The sequence below is a fragment of the Haemorhous mexicanus genome, chromosome 6, assembly GCF_027477595.1.
Source record: "Haemorhous mexicanus isolate bHaeMex1 chromosome 6, bHaeMex1.pri, whole genome shotgun sequence".
Taxonomy (NCBI): Eukaryota; Metazoa; Chordata; class Aves; order Passeriformes; family Fringillidae; genus Haemorhous; species Haemorhous mexicanus.
In genome coordinates, this window is record NC_082346.1 from 62,021,770 (window position 1) to 62,028,310 (window position 6,541).

A 6,541-nucleotide genomic window follows, 5' to 3' on the forward strand; every position below is an offset into this window, starting at 1 on the left:
AAGAAAAATTAATCAGAGGGGGCTGGAAAGGCAGAGACTGAAGGGCAGGTGATTGTGTTCCTGAGGGAGAGGGACACAAGAGCAGGGTTCAGTCTGGGTTATTTTATAACTCAGTTGGAAGCTGCTCCATGGGGGACGACCCAGGGAGGGCAGCCAGCCCTGCCAGGGCTCAGCTGGGAGCTGGAAGGGGTCACTTGTGATGGCTGAGCTGCTCTCACAGCCAAAATAACGAGGTCCTCCCCTCCGTGCCCTTGTTCCCAGCTTGTCCTCTGCTAGCTGAACCTTTCTGGGTGCTGCCTCAGTTTATCACCCCAGCAGAAACACATCCCCAGGTGTGTGTTTCTGCTGAGGGACACAATCTTCTCAGAGGAAGGCACACACAGGGCTGCTCTTCCACCCTGTTTTGCCTTTCTGTGGGCTCTGGTAGCCCATTCTGCACCAGGAGCTCATTCTTTTCACCACCTCTCAACCTGTTCAGGCATCTCCTCCTGCCCACACAAAACTGCTCAGCTGAATCAGCTGCTGCCCTTTCAGAGCAGCCCCTCCTGATCCCTCTGCAAGAGGCATCACGTTGTTGGCATGCTTTGCAGCCCCAAATTGTCTGTGAAATTCCCCTCCCAGCCCCCCAGAGTGCCCATCTCTGTGCATGCAGGAGGCACTGGGGACAGCCCACGAGCATCACACCTCGGATTTCCCATCCCTGGCACTTCCCTCTCCTCCTATCCCTCCTATCCCTTAACCCTTCTCTCCTCACCTGTGTTACCCCACCCTCTTTGAGGCAGTTAATATCAAGGAAGAATCTGTTTCACCAGGCTTGGTTTGCCCCAAGTATGCAAAGGAAATATATAATATATAATATATAACATAATATAATATATATTATATAATACAATATATAATATAATATATTATATGAAATTATATATACTTTATTATAAATAATATATTATTTAAATAATAATATTATAATATTATACTATATAATATTATAGAGTATATAGTATATAATATACTTAGAATATAGTATATTAAAATATACTTATAATATTATAATAACAATATTATAATATTATAAATATATTATTATACTGTATTATATGTATACTTTATTTTATATATTACTATACTATATATAATACTATATATAATGTATATTATATATAGTATAGTATATATAGCATTATATAGTATATATAGTATTTAATGTTATTATATTATATATTATACATTATATATTATATAATATTATAGAATATTATATAATGTTATATAGATAATACAAAAATAATAAAATATGGGAGTTCTGTGCCCTCTGCCCAGCTTCATCCATCAGCCCAGCCTTGCCTCCCTGCTTCCTCCCCATATTTCCTATTAAAAACCAAGTGCAGAGATGAGCTCTGTGCATCCCAACCTTCTCTTGCCTCATTTCTATGTAAAGCTCTTATCAGCACACCCAAGCTGCTGCCTGGATCACCCAGGCAATGGTGGAGCAGGGTCCCAGCAGAATCCAGATGGGATGCAGCTACTCCAGATCTTCAGGAAGCAGCCTGGTGATACTTGTTGAGCCACATAAAGAGCACTGCGGGGCACAGCTGGAGGAGCCAGAGGACTGGAAAAGCAGCTGGAAGCTTTACAGAACCTTTCAGAAGGAGAAAAGTCTTGCTGTAAATTTTGACTTCCAAAGGTGCCCAGGTGGTCACATGGAGCAAAAAGTGGCTCCACTTTTTGTGGCTCCACCTTGCTCTGGATGCAAGGCTTCTCCTGAAAAGACTAATGCTTTCTGGAGAGTCTGTATCTTGAGATTTTTGAGTGAATGCCATGTACTCACAGCAACAATGTGGAGCATTATGGAATCATTTAGGTTGGAAAAGCCCTCTAAGATCATCCAATTCCCCCAGTGCTGCCAAAGCCACCACAAACCCATGTCCCCAAGTGGCTTTGAAATCCCTCCAGGGATGGGGACTCCATCCCTTCCCTGGGCTTGACAATCTTTTCAGTGAAGAACTTTTCACCTGTATCCAATCCCAATCTCCCCTGGCACAACCTGGGGCTGTTTCCTCTTGTCCTGTCCCTTGTGCCCTGGGAGATGAGGCCAGGAGGAGTCAAAGCCCCCAGCCACATGCTCACAGCCAAACTGATGCCAACCCCATCAATGCCCCACTGCCTGCAGGCAAATGGGTGAAATTCTTGCTGCTAAACCAGCAGAAATGTGGGAAATGTCCAGGATACATGGGGGTATGACTGTGGCTGTAATTCCATTTCAGGACCCAGGACATTCCTCTGGCTGCCCTGTGATTTTAGACCCTGGCAAGAGGCTCAGAGACCTTGGCACAGAGTCAATGACGCCTGTGCCTTCGATTTTAGCCCATGGAAACAATTAACAACTTTGTGTGAGGAGTTAGAAGCCACAAGAGTTTGAGTAGAATGACAGTGAATTTGTCACAGGGTGAAAAAGGAGAATTTTGGGGATTTAGAATGGGGGTTCGAGAGGCAAGATGGAGGAATCTGGGTTTGTCCTGTCCTGTCCTTCTCCTTCTTTTTGTCCTCCATCTTCTTCTGGGATGGTGACACTTTTGGATTGGTTTAGAGTAGAGACAGACTGTCTAACATAGGTGATAGGTATTGGAAAATTATAGTAAGTAAAGTACATGTAGTTCTTAGTATAAAAAGCCAACACCACCCCAAGGGCAGGGGCTGTGCCACAACCCGACCTGCTGGGCAGATCTCAGCAGGGCAGAGAAAGGATGTGACAGATAAGAGAAAATAAACAACCTTGAAAAGCAGAACCGAGGAATCTCAACTTCTTCCGTCATGGGGCTGGGAAAAAAAGAGACTTTCCAACACCTTGGGAGCCATTTCAGCCACAGAAACCTGAGAGTTCCATGGCCAGGGGGTGGTTCTGCTCTCTCTCTGCTGGAGAGGGAAAGCAGTGTCCCAAGGCAGGGTGACAACCAGGATGGCTGTGATGGGCAGCAGGGATTTAGAAGTGCCAATTAAAAGCTATTGCCTGTTGCAGAGAGGTTTCAGAGAGCTGCCCCAGCTGAGACAGCTTCTGGAGTAGCTGCTGTTTCAGGAGGTGGTTTGCTTTATTACTGTTTTGTTAGCTGTAACCTACTGTGGTTCACCATTCCCCCCTCAAGTCCTAATTTTAAGGAAAAATTCAGTTTCTGTTTGGTGAAGCAAGGCTGTCTAAGCCTCGAGCCTCATCTGAGTCACAGGAGTCAGAGTGCCCATCCTGTGTCAGGACCAGCTTTAAGGATTAACCCCCAAGGCTGCAGAAAGTCCCCAGCAAAACCTGCTTTGGCTCAAGTCCATGAGATCAGGCTCCTGTAACAACCCAGCGCTGACAAATGGTAACTCCCAAACCAAATCCTTGCTTTGCTCTTTTCTGTGCCTTTCCCCTGCCATGTGATCTGGTGGTTTAAGCAGGATAATGCTTGCTCAGGCCATTCTTGTTTGCACAGAGAGAAGAAAAGGGTGGAGGATGAGCAGATTTCCTAAGGACACCCCTCCCATCTGTACAAGGTTTGGACAATCCATGTATTCCAAGGCATGATGACAGCACTTGCCTCTGAAGAAGCAGCAGTTCTGATTTCCAGAATTCATGAATCCAAAGGATTCCAGCACACCCAGCCTCTCCTGCCTCAGTTTCCCCTTTTTCTTCCCCAGCCTGTCCTGAGCCAGTTTGCCCAGAGCTGACAATACATCCAATGCAGGCTGACAGAAAGGAGTTTTGGGGCTGGATACAACCAAAAGAAACCCCAGAAAATGATCTTTGCATTTCAAGGAGCAGAAATTTGCAGCTTAAAGAAATCTAAATCTCCCTGGAAACTATTTACCAAGGAAAACTTACCCAGAGTAATCCATCCTTGGAGTGTTAAGCACCTTGAAACTAAAAGTTTGCAGAGCTCAACCAGGAGGGGAAGAGGGATGAAGCTGACAAAAGTTCATTTAAAAATGTTTTCCTGGAATTTGATTTTTTTTTCCATGCTTGGATTAAGCTCTTCAGCTGGTGAGGAAAAAACAGGAGAAGTCATTCTCAGGATCTGCGAGGAAAAAAAAGGGCTCTTTCTGTAGGTTCAAAATGTTCCTGGGATTTTGATGCTGAGAGTTTTCTGAGAGCACTTCTTCCAAAGGACTTTCCAAGAACACACAGTAAACTGCAAAACAATCTGACAGAGAACTACGAAATTCCTGTTGGAGAGATAGAAAAGTTATTTTCTATTCACAAGGACAGAGCCAGAACACTGAAGTTTGACATTTCAATAAATGTATTTTCTGGCCTGTTTTGACACAGTAGGAGGGAGTGAGAATACTGAGATTATAGAGCCCAGTGCAAGGCAGCACCTCTGTAAATGTCTGCTCCATATTCCATTTGTCAGTTTATAAATGGAGCCACTGGAGTAATTTCTGCTTCATTGAGATCACCACATTTTCAATTTCCCTTCAATAAAAACAAAACAAAAAAAACCCCAAGAACACTTTAGCTTTTTAATCATATCCAGACCTGTTTCCTGTAATGAAGAACTTCTTTTCCAATCCCATGAGAGCAATTCTTTGAATGTCACTTTCAGACAGTGAGACAAAAATCTCTGCTATTTGCAGGAAAAGGCTCCAATGCCATTTGTGGCTTGAACCACTTCCCAATTTATTTACTTTCTGAGGCTGTTTACATTTTCAGGCAGCCCAGCTCACTCATCCCTAACAAGCTCAGTTTATTGCTGCAAGAAACACAGCCCTGTGCCAGCCACAGGAGAGACTTCAGACCTAGGGACACCAAAAGGCTTTTGGATCAAGTCACCTGAGGAAAAAAAAATGGGTGGAAAAGAAAAAATTCAATTTTGTGGTGAATTCTGTCACTGACCAGCAGCAGGAGCCACGGATGGTGCAAGCCCTTCATTAGGGCTGAGCCTGAAACTGCTTTTCATTCCTGGAGAGCTGCAGGACTCCCAGACCCGCATGGAGAGGGGACACGAGGGACAAGGACATCCTTAATTTGTCTGAAGAGCAGCTGGTTCTCTTCTTTATGTAATTATCTCCTCCAGCAAAGCCTCCTGCTCAGAGTCAATGGGCTGGAGCACACTTAGCCCAGCTCAGGAGTGACACATCAACTCCCTTCATCAAATGCACCCAACTCCAAGGGCTCCTTTGTTTGTTCTTGCTGGTATTAAAGACTAATTTTGATTTAGACTAAGAGCCTTTTCCATCCCTTGGGAGGGAGCTGTGGCAACACCAGAGTATTCAATTAACTGTGTGCTCTAAATTACTCATGGAAAGGAGTGTGCTCATGTGGACAGGGATTGTCAGGGTACTGTCTGGAAGGGGGTTGAATAGCTAATATAATAAATATAATAAAATTAATATAATATAATATAATAATATAATATAATATAATATAATATAATATAATATAATATAATATAATATAATATAATATAATATAATATAATATAATATAATATAATATAATATAATATAATATAATATAATATAATATAATATAATATAATATAATATAATATATAAATATTCCCAGGAGTTGGAGTACAATAATCTTTATGGGTCCCTTCCAACTCAGATTATGCTATGAATCTATAATATTAATATTATTATATAGAAGTAATTACTTCAGCTTTGCAAAAATCATTCTTGCTCTAGCAAAGCTGCTTGGTCACCTACTTTTTCAACCTTCTTCTTAACTGGTATTTTACAAACAAAAATAAAAAGAGAGCAGCAGGTGGCATCTTGTTACAGATAGAAAGTAGAAAACCAGTTGTTATCAAGCTCCTGTATTCAATCTTTGGCCACAACCTCCCCTTTGTTACCTTCTCTCAGTCTTTGACGCCTGGAGAGAAGCATTCACTTCAGCAGAAAGTAATTTTCCTTTCCTGCTTTTGCTTTCTTTTTTTTTTAAGGAAAATTCCCCAAATCAAGACAATAGCTGCAGAAAATAGGAAAAACACCTCTCAGAGGAGTTAAGAAGCTCTTTAGGGCATTTTTTGCTGATGCTCTCAGGGTTCAGTTTTGGTTGGGATAGAGAATTTCTTAAATCCAGGATGGAACCTGTGGTGGATGCAGAGCTGGAATTTAAATCTGTGTCTCCCAGCTGGAGGTTCCATCCTCCAGCCACCTGCAAGGGCTGAACAGCTGGAGAATCATTCACTGCAATAACAGAATCATGGAAGGGTTTGGGTTGGAAGGGACCATCTCTTTTCACCCTGCCATGGGCAGGGACACCTTCCATGATCCCAGGGTGCTCCAAGCCCCATCCAGCCTGGCCTTGGGCACTTCCAGGGACCCAGGGGCAGCCACAGCTTCTCTGGGCACCCTGTGTCAGGGCCTCACCACCCTCAGAGTCAGAAATTTCTTCCTCATCTCCAACCTAAATGCACCCTCTTTCAGTTTGAAGCCATTCCCCCTGGTCCTGTCACTCCACCCTTGTAAAAAAGTTCCTCTTTAGGTACTGGGAGTTTGAAGGAATCATGAAAGAAACTGGAAGGAGAAAAGCCTTGGAGCTTCTGGCAGAGGAGCAGCAGTCTCT